This window comes from Jaculus jaculus, chromosome 1, assembly GCF_020740685.1.
Source record: "Jaculus jaculus isolate mJacJac1 chromosome 1, mJacJac1.mat.Y.cur, whole genome shotgun sequence".
NCBI classification, from domain to species: Eukaryota; Metazoa; Chordata; class Mammalia; order Rodentia; family Dipodidae; genus Jaculus; species Jaculus jaculus.
In genome coordinates, this window is record NC_059102.1 from 166,521,649 (window position 1) to 166,532,622 (window position 10,974).

Sequence of the window (10,974 nt, forward strand, 5' to 3'; positions counted from 1 at the left end):
ACATTTTGTGCTGTAGTATTATGCTGTCATACAAACAGAACCGAAGCAGTTTTATTTTCAGCAGTGATGGGAAGCACCAATGATGAGGATGATGATGATGTGTGTATGTGGGTTTGTGTGTTTAGTTGTCAATAACTGTATATTATAATCCATTAAGAAGACACACTATTGTATAAGGGTGACATTTTTGTACAACAAAATACACTATGGTGTTTCTATTGAAAAGTAAAAGGCACCATAGAGGCTCTGGGTGTAAGTCAGTGGTGAAATGAGACCTTTGCTTTAGTCCCCAGTACCACATAAAAACATTGTTTAAAAGGCAATACCTGTGGACTGGAGAGATGGTTTAGCAATTAAAGCCTTTGCCTACAAAGCCAAAGGACCCAGGTTCAATTCCCCAGGACCCACATAAGCCAGATGCACAAGGTGGCACATGTGTCTGGAGTTCATTTGCAGGGGCTAGAGGCCCTGACACACCCATTCTCTCTGTATGTGTGTCTCTCAAACAAATAAATAAACTTTTAAAAAAGCAATACTTGGAGCTGGAGAGATGGCTCAGCAGTTAAGGCATTTGCCAATTTCCCTAGTACCCACATAAAGCCCAATGCACAATGTGGCACATGCATCTGAAGTTCATTTGCAGTGGCTAGAGACGCTGATATGCCCATATTCATTCTCTCTCTCCTCTTTCTCCTTGAAAATAAATAAATAAGGGCTGGAGAGATGGCTTAGCAGTTAAGTGCTTGCCTGTGAAGCCTAAGGACCCCGGTTCAAGGCTCGGTTCCCCAGGTCCCACATTAGCCAGATGCACAAGGGGGCACACGCGTCTGGAGTTCGTTTGCAGAGGCTGGAAGTCCTGACGCGCCCATTCTCTCTCTCTCCCTCTATCTGTCCTTCTCTCTGTGTCTGTCACTCTCAAATAAATAAATAAATAATTTTAACAAAAAAAGAACAGAAATAAATAAAAAATTTAAAAGCAATACCTGGAGCTGGGCATGATGCCACACATTTTTTTTTTTTTGGTCTGTTTTCTTTTTTTAAATCTTACTTTATTTTTTCTCAAATTTTTAAAACATTTTCCATGATTATAAAAATATCCCATGGTAATACCCTCCTTCCCCCCCCTTTTCCCCTTTGAAATTCCATTCTCCATCATATCCCCTCCCCATCTCAATAAGTCTCTTTTATTTTGATGTCATGATCTTTCCCTCCTCTTATGATCGTCTTGTGTAAGTAGTGTCAGGCACTATGAGGTCATGGATATCCAGGCCATTTTATGACTGGAGGGAGCACATTGTAAGGAGTCCTACCCTTCCTTTGGCTCTTACATTCTTTCTGCCACCTCTTCCGCATTAGACCCTGAGCCTTGGAAGGTGTGATCGAGATGTTACTCGGTACTCTAGTCACTTCTTTCCAGCACCATGGTACCTTCTGAGTCGTCCCAAGGTCACTGCCATCTGAAAAGAGAAGATTCTCTATCCAAAGTGAGAGTAGCATTAATATAAGGGTATGAATATTAAGAGAAGTGCTTACTGGACAGTTTGATAAGCATAGTATATACACTTATCCAGACATCAGCAGATGTTACACCCCTAGGGCTCATGACAACCCTTGTTTTAAGTTTTCAGTATCAGGAATGTATTCCCTCCCTTGGAGCGGGCCTCCAGTCCAATTGGAGGGCAGTTGGTTTCCAGCAAGACAGACATGCCACTATTGCAACCTGTTGGCTCATTTGGGCTGGCTGGCCAATTATAAGGCTTGCAGTGTCCAGTGTTGAGTATCTTCACTGGTGATTTCTCTTTCTCCCATTGAACTACATGTAGAATGGCTTCTTCCAGCTTTCTGTCAGCTGGTCTACATGGAGGAGGTTATCAGCTCAGTTCCAGTAGGATTTCTCAGTGGCCTTGCAGCCCAGGAGTGGAGTCTTCATCAATAAGGTCTTACCATCGATTCCTGGTGGGAAACCAAGGAGTGGCACACATGTTTGATCCCAGTTCAAGGCCAGTCTGGGACTACAGAGGAAGTTCCAGATCAGCCTGGACTTGAGTGAGACCCTACCTTGAAAAATAAACAAAAAAGAGAAAGCATACCTTGTAGAATGGTACAGTATGATACTGTTGTTAAATTGAAGCACACAATTACTACTATGTATGTTAGTGGATACATGTAAAGGTTGTAAAACTTTAAATACATACCTGGGTCAGAAACACACACTATCTTGAGTTTTCCTTTTGCTTCCAAGGGAAAAGGAAATGGCTAAAAATTAGCATTAGTATCTTTTGAAGGAACAATATTGAATAGGTGATATTTTTGGGGGGGGGGGTGGAGGTTTCACTCTAGCCCAGACTGACTTGGTACTCACTATATAGTCTCAGGGTGGCCTCATATTCACAGAGATCTTCCTACCTCAGCCTCCAGAGTGCTAGGAGTGAAGGCATGCACCACACATCTGGCTTAGGTAATTTTAATATTCTTCAATATTTTAAAATAAAAGCTTAAGATATCTTAGAAATATAGACAATGACATGAGAAGAAATTACATATTTGAGCCGGATGTGGGGGCGCACGCCTTTAATCCCAGCACTTAGGAGGCAGAGGTAGGAGGATTGCAGTGAGCTCGAGACTACATAGTGAATTCCAGGTTAGCCTGAGCTACAGTGAAACCCTACCTCGGAAAAAAAAAAAAAAGAAGAGAAAAGAAAACGAAGAAATTGCGTATTTATGACTGCACTAGATATTCGGAAAATGTTGCATTCCACTTCTCTTTGATCTTATTGCTATTCTTTTTTGAAGTATCACTTTCAAGAGCAAGCAAATAAGAGATACCAAAGCAGAAAATCACTAATCCATCCTAGCAAATAAACACGATGACCTTCTGCTGAGTGATAAACACTATGTACCCGCTAGGAGGCGCCAGAGCACAGAGCAGGCTGGCCCAGCCTAGTCTTTCACTGTGATGGAATGAACTAACGAGATCCTTCGCTTGCGTTGGGGGCGTTTTGTGACACAGGATTTGGGATGGAACCAAGTGTTTTCTGCATGCTACTTCGAGTTCTCTACAACTGAGCGACACACAGACCTTCTGATAAATAAACCGTTGTAGAAGAAATCCTTTCTTCCTACCAGACACAGACAACTAACTCCGAAAGTTCTGTATAGTTAGGAGCTACCTACTTGGTCCCAGGTGTGCACTTGAAAGTAAACAATAAAAAATGTCCTTAAGCTAGCTTTTGGGTGTGTAGAGCAAGCCTGCTCCCATCGCCTTGAAGATATGGCTCATATACTGTGGAGCATCTTTAATTAGTGACACCCCTGAATGCCACATACAGAGACTGAGATGTTCAAAATGTCCCTGCTCCTAAGGTTTGAAAGCACAGATGCCCGTAACCCCTCAATCCCAAGAGAGACACCAGGTTCAACAGAGCAGAGACAAGGAGGCACCTGCTCCTCGGAGAGCTGCTTGAAGAAGCTGACATCTGACCCAAGAGCTGAGCCTGCATGTAATGTTCAAACTTCCAGCTGCAAGAAATCCCTAGTGGAGAAAGAGAAGAGCGCAGTACGTTTTGTGCCTTCTTTCTCGCTCTATTTCTTTTCTTCTTTCCTTTTAAAAATTTTATTTACTGGCTATTTTTATACATATATATAATGTATTTTTTTGTTGCTTTTTTCCAAGGTAGGGTCTCACTCTAGCCCAGGCTGACCTGGATCTCACTCTGTAGTCCCAGGCTGGCCTCAAACCCATGGCGATCCTATGTCAGCCTCATAAGTGCTGGGATTGAAGGCTTGTGTCACCACACCCAGCCCAGCTGCATAATGCATTTAAAATTTTTTTTTTTAATTTTTAATTTATTTATTTGAGAGCGACAGACACAGAGAGAAAGACAGATAGAGGGAGAGAGAGAGAATGGGCGCGCCAGGGCTTCCAGCCTCTGCAAACGAACTCCAGACGCGTGCGCCCCCTTGTGCATCTGGCTAACGTGGGACCTGGGGAACCGAGCCTCGAACCGGGGTCCTTAGGCTTCACAGGCAAGCGCTTAACCACTAGGCCATCTCTCCGGTCCGCATAATGCATTTTAATCACATTCACTCCCATTACCTTCTCTTGTCCTCCTCCCTGTCCTGCTGAACCTCTTCTTCTTCCCAACTAGCCCCATTTCTAGTTTTTGTTTGTTTGTTTTTGTGACCTACTGAGTTTAATGGTTGCTTGCATAAGTATAGGTAGGGGATTTTTTTTTTTTAACCACAGCAACTTACCAGTAGCTACACCACTGAAGAAAATATCCACCAGCTTCCCCAGCAACCCCTAACTAACCAATAATTCCTCATGGACAAATCAAGGCCTCATGCCCTCCTCTACCACCCACTGTAGAAGAGGGACTCCTGACCTTTCCCTGGGAGCATTTTACAGATGGTGACACATAAATCAGGATCTCAAAGTTTGCACTGAGCAACCGCACAGGCCAAACTCCGACTGAAGATGCACACAGCTGAAAGGGGAGCTTGTCTTTAATTAGAGAAAGTACATCTGTTTACTGTCAAGGTTATGGGTAAAAAGTAAGTGGTAAGTAGCTAATTAAGGAACTTAAAGAGAGCACATCTGGGGACTGTTTATAAAGGCTAATCATCAAAGACCTTACCCTTGAAAGAGAGTATGGATTTATCGTGTCTAGGGAAAGAGTAGAGAGGATTCAGAATTGCCAATGCCATGTAGAGGTGGCAGAGAGCGATGCCTTACTGACGAGGCAGCTGACACGTCAGATATCAAAGCAAACAGAACAGCAGAGGCTGTATGGAGGTGGCATATATGATTAATGCAATGTATCTATACTGCTGGGGATTGGCAGCCTGCCGGTAAAGCAGGCGCAGAGTAAGTGAACGCCCAACTTTGAATCCTAACAAGGGCCCAGTCTTGTGCAGATCACAACAGTTGCCCTAAGGTCACGAACACAATAGCCATGTCTGTCTGGAGACAACATTCCACAGCAGTCTCCTCACCCTCTGTCGGGTTCCTGTATGCTTCGGGCCCCTCTCCTGCAATGTTCCCGGAGCCTTGGATGGGCGACACACATGTACTATTTACTGCTGAACACCAAACAGTCACCTGTTCTCATTACTTTGACAAGTCTTGAATTCTCTCAGTTGTCACTGTGAGCTGCATAAGAAGCTTCTCTGACCAAAGCTGAGAGCAATGCAAATCTGTAGACATAAAGAAAATATTTTGAGGACAATTTGATGGGTGTAACATACCCATTGAGTCATATATCTGTAGTAGCTTTCTCCCTAAGGCCTATGAACTCCCCAGTCATAGGCTTTTGACTAGGTTCTTCAGCTCCTTCCTGTGGAATGGGTCTCAAATCCAGTCAACAGTCATGTCACTATTGTACCAGTAGGTCCATCTTGCCTGGCTGGTCAGTTTTATACCTTGCAGGGTCCACTGCTAGGTAAGACTGTTGATGACTTTTCTTCCCAGAAGCCTGCCTAGCAAGTTCCAGTACTGTGAGAGCCAGCCAGCAAGGAGAGAGTGAAGGAAGCCCAGGAGGGGGACCCCACGCTCTGCCCAGATATGGCGACACCCCAAATCACTCACGAGAAGCGGTCTTGATGCAAACTGCAAGAGGATTTTATTCCAAGCGCGCTGGGGCCCACAGTCGTACACCGCACAGGGGTAGAGGACTGCAGAGCCCCGAATGCAGGAACGGGACAGTTTTTATAGGGTTTCTAACAAGGCCTGTGCATTAGACCAATCATTTTTTAATATCAGGAGCCCGCGGGGTGCGAGCCAGTCAGTTTGTGCCACCCCATAGTTTCTAAGCCAATTAGTTTAATTTGTTCAAGCCCCTCGTGGACCAATCATTCTCTTATGACCTTGGTGGTCAGCATTTGTGCAGGTCCTTGGGTGGGAGTAGCAGAGTGTGGTATCAGTCTCCTATGACCTTGGAGGTCAGCATTTGCGCAGGTCCTTGGGTGGGGGTAGCAGAGTGTGGTACCAGTCTCCTATGACCTTGGTGGTCTGAGGCAGGCTGCTACAGCTTATGGTGCGAGCTACTAAGGCTTACAGTGTGGGCTATTAAGGCTTATGGTGCAGGCTATTTACAGAAACCAAATAAGTGGTTCACTTCATTACTCATTTCCCATCCTTGAGGGCTATCTCATGCCCTTTTTACCTAGTTTTATATTAGGAGCGGGCTCTGATATAATGAGAAGAGGGATTCTTTACTTGCTTCCAACAGAGAGTAAAGCCTGGAGTTTGAGGTATGCAGGGGCCCGCTTAAGCTCCCTTTGGAGTGTGATAGTATTTCTGGGCTTCTGAATTCTTGGGCCTTTCAAGAGCTCTCAGCTCAGTTCCAGCTTGATTTCTTTGTGTCCTGCAACTGAAGCATATTGTTCTTTTTGTTTTGTCTTTCTTTTTTAAATTTTTGTTTATTTTGTTTTTTTGAGGTAGGCTCTCATTCTAGTCCAGGCTGACCCAGAATTCACTATGTAGTCTCAGTGTGGCCTCAAACTCACAGAGATTCTCCTACCTCAGCCTCCTGAGTGCTTGCATTAAAGGTGTGTGCCACCACAACCTCTTCTTTTTGGTTTTTCGAGACAGGGTCTCATGGAACCCAGGTTGACCTCACCCTAGATATGTAACTGAGATTAGTTTTGATCTCTTTCTCTACCTTGGTAATGTTAGGCTTACAGGAGAGTGCTCTGCCTTCACCTTGCCCCACCCGGTTGGTTTGTTGTTATTGTTTGAGACAGGGTCTCACACACCTAGGCTGGCCTGGAACTTACTAAGTAGCTTAGGCTAGCTCCAAAGTCTCAGCAATTCTCCTGCCTTAACCTCTCAAGTGCTGGGATTAAAGATGTATGCCAAGAGTGAGACCCTACCTCAAACTCCACAGCCCCCCCCCCCACAAAAAAAGGTGTACGTCACCATGCCTACCGCAGCAGTGGGTTTTGATTCAGGAAGGCTGTGTGGGTGGATTTGAGGAAGTAGCTCCCTCCTGATCTACAAAGTTGGCAGCCACAGACACTCTCTTCATTCCGTATTGCTGTTCTAATTATACATTTATGAATGTCAATTTTGAAATAAAAATCAGAAAGTTGCAACAAACATAAAGAAGAAAATTAAATTATACCTAGTCCTCTCACTTAGAAACATCTAATCTTTCCTGCCTCTTTCCCCTTAATGTACAAAATGAGACTACATTGCAAATACATTTTATATACTACTATTTAATATTACATATGTTATTTAATATAATTATATGTTATTGTTTAACAAGTCAGTCCACCATGCCCAGTTAGGTGGACTGGAAGTATAGAAGTTGACACTTGAACTCAGTTGCCCAAGAGTGGGCTAGATGCTTCTCAGAGTACAGCCAAAAGAAGGAACGCTGCCCACTGGAGGCATTTAAGCCAAGGGTGAGCCGGCTGCTTCTGCTGTCACCCCGGCTCTGACATTTCTGTGGCTACAGCTCCCTCTGACAGGCACGCATTGGTGTTCTTATTGGACAGCCAAGAACAGTAATGTGTGAAGAATTAGTATTACATGGCAAAACACAGGCAGCATATGAATAAAGGGCAAGGAATTTTAACTTTGAATAGCCCTTTAAACATTCATTAAAGGAAGGGATTTAGGGGTGTGACCTGTTAGACTCTGCTTTTCAGAACATACACACACACAGAGAGAGAGAGAGAGTGGGGGGGGGCATTCACAAATGTAATCACACTAAACCCACTTGTTTTCAACAGATCTGTGGCAGTTCTGTGGTCATTTCATGGCGGATTGTGTTGTCTTTGACACTATGGCCATAATTTCTCACACATGCCCAATTGTTCTGGTCAGGAGTCCAACCGGGTCACTGAGGAAGTCGGGCAAAGGACATGACTTAAGAGCATCAGCATCTGTGAATGTTCCTGGTCAGTACTGGCCGTCTGTACTGTATGGGGCAAAGGTACGCCAAGCAGAAGAAAGCTAGTCACAGGCTTTAAGTGGGTAGATTATGTGGTTGTAAAACGAAGTTCAGGGCAAGTTAAAATCAGGAACTTAGCAGAAAAAACTCTCCCTGTAATAATCTCAGTAGTCTCAGAAAAGTTATTTGTAAGGTCCATAAGAAATATTCCCACATTTCTTTATCATACTTCATGCTCATATTTCATTCTGGGTTTTTTGTTTATTTGTTTTGTTTTGCTTGTTTGTTTTGAGGAAAGGTCTTGCTCTAGACCATGCTGGCCTGGAACTAGCGTCAAGCTGGCCTCAACTCATGGTGATCCTCCTACCTCAGCCTCCCAAGTGCTGGGATTAAAGATGTGTGCCACCACACCCGGCTGCATCTTTCATTCTTATAGTTCATTCCCACATGTTCATATAATTTTGATTTATTTTGCTTTATTTTTGTTGTTGTTGTTGTTTCAAGGTGGGGCCTCACTCTAGCCCAGGCTGACCCGGAATTTACTATGCAGCCTCAGGATGGCCTGGAACTCACAGTGTTGTGCCAAGACCCCTGACCAGGAGCCAAGTCCCCCAGTCACCCAGGAGTCACCCAGAGAAGAACCACAGAAGCCGAGACACTGGAACCCAAAAGCAACAGGTTTCTTTATTGCAAGCCTAGGCCTGGGCTCTGTCCCCACAGTCCGGCACAGCGGTAGTGAGGGAGAGAGCCCCTTTCTTTTGGGGAAAGGGGTTCATCTAGGAATTCGAACAAAGAAGTAGGGGATAGATACATGATTGGTTGATTTAAACAGTTCTGATTGGCTTGGGGTTTCAGCGGGCAAAGTTGGGGACTCCAGGCAGATGAAGTCATCTCCATTGTCCTTGAAGTGGAGATTCCTCAGTTTCTTATCTAAGCAGGTGGTCGGAGCCCCCCCCCCACCCCGCAGTGGAGTGTTTCTGCAATGTCCTTGAAGTGGAGATTCCTCAGAAACGTTAGGGGGGAAAGGCAGCAATTAAGCAAGCAAAGTTTACAGAAGCAAAAGGTCAGCACATTGGCCTTCTAGTTTTCTATCTAAGTCATACCTGGGCCTTTTTTTTTGTTTTTTTAATGGTTATATTTGGTCTCACATTTCCCCCTCTCTATGTATCATGAGGAGCCAATCTTGGATCCCAATTGAGTTAGTGAGTGGAGTCTAATGGTATACTGTGATCTTAAAACCATAAGCTGTACTGTATTAATGTGTTTCCTAACAGAAGCAACTAATCCATTAATAATGTAAGGCCCTATTGTGATTAGCAACAAAAATAAAAGTGATGGCCATGCTAAAGCAGACAGCAGAGTTGTTAACCAGGGGGTATGACTGAACCATGACTTAAACCATCCCCTATCAGCTTTTTTTTTTCTTCAAATTTTCTCCTGGCTTTACCATTGAGTCTCTAATTAGACCTGATTGGTTGATATAAAAACAACATTTTTTTCCTAAGGCCACATATAGTCCACCTTAGTAGGTGGGTGTGATGAATCCAAGTGGCAATTCTGTCCATCTTCACAGCGGTAGGTGTGGTCAGGATGAAGACTTAGGGTCCGTTCCAGCTTAGGGTCCCTCCCAGCGGGGTTCCAGTGTCTCGCTGCGATGGCAACACCCAGTGTCCCTGATTATTTACATATTTTAGGTTTGAAAATAACCCTTTGAACATCTCTTTTTTATTATAGAATTAAAACTATGGGGAAAATATGTCTTAATGTTTGTTTCCCCTCTTGGAATAATAGGCCATTCATATGTGTAAGGTGTTTTTTATCTTTGGCTATACATTTCTCTCTGAGTGTTTAAGACCATGTAGATAGCCAAATTTAATTAAGGATTAATTTTGGAGGTCTGTAATGGCTCTCCAAAGCGACTTTAGGGACACAGGAGTAGCCCCATAGCTTACTGGTGTCTTCTGTCAGGATGAGTCAGGGCCATGCTGGCCAAGTAGTTTTCCCTTTTTTGGGAAGTCAGGAGGACTGATTGTTCCTCAATTGTGACTCTCCTGTTTCAGATTATACACCAATTTTGTTTGGGTCTCCATATCCTCCCTGCTCAGGAAGACAGGTGACTTACCAGGGGGCCAGTATAGAAGTGTCCCATTATCTCCAGTGGCCTCATGACCTGGGAGCACAGGCCAAAATATTGGCGCCTCTTTCTCTAATGATTCCAATTGGCATTTGGCTTCTATGTAGGTAATTAACACACTTAGAAAGGAAGTTACACCAGCCTAGATGTATGTACATATAGAGCACATTTGACTTAAAGAATGGAACAAGGACTTTTTTTTTTTTGCTGTTTTTTTTATTTTGTTTAATTAATTAATTAATTTATTTATTTGAGAGTGACAGACACAGAGAGAAAGACAGATAGAGGGAGAGAGAGAGAATGGGCGCGCCAGGGCTTCCAGCCTCTGCAAACGAACTCCAGACGCGTGTGCCCCCTTGTGCATCTGGCTAATGTGGGACCTGGGGAACCGAGCCTTGAACCGGGGTCCTTAGGCTTCACAGGCAAGCGCTTAACCACTAAGCCATCTCTCCAGCCCGGAACAAGGACTTTTAAAATCATTTTGTCCTATCTTTAAAATTTTGGTTGTACTATGGCAGCATAAGCCTTATATATGAGGTATAGAGAGTAGACACATCTCATATTTTAGATATCTAATATTTATAAATATCTTATATTTTAAATATCTAACATTTATACATATAGGCAGAACCTGCTACCAGTCTTGAAAACAGTACCAATTGATTTACAGTCTAACTTATTTAACCTAGAAATTTTCAGAAAAGAACAAGTAAGGCAGTATAAAGTCTTAGCACCTGTGTTTGAAAACATCTTTGATTAGTTCAGATACCTGTGTTGGTACAAATTTCCCAGAGAACATTGGAACCAGAACCACAGAACTTGAATTTTTTTTTTAAAACCAAAACAGCTATCTAAATTCTAATATAACCCTTGATAAATCTTTTTGAAAGAAAAAAAAAACATTATTTGACAACCCATGATTTTGGCTTAAACTTGATA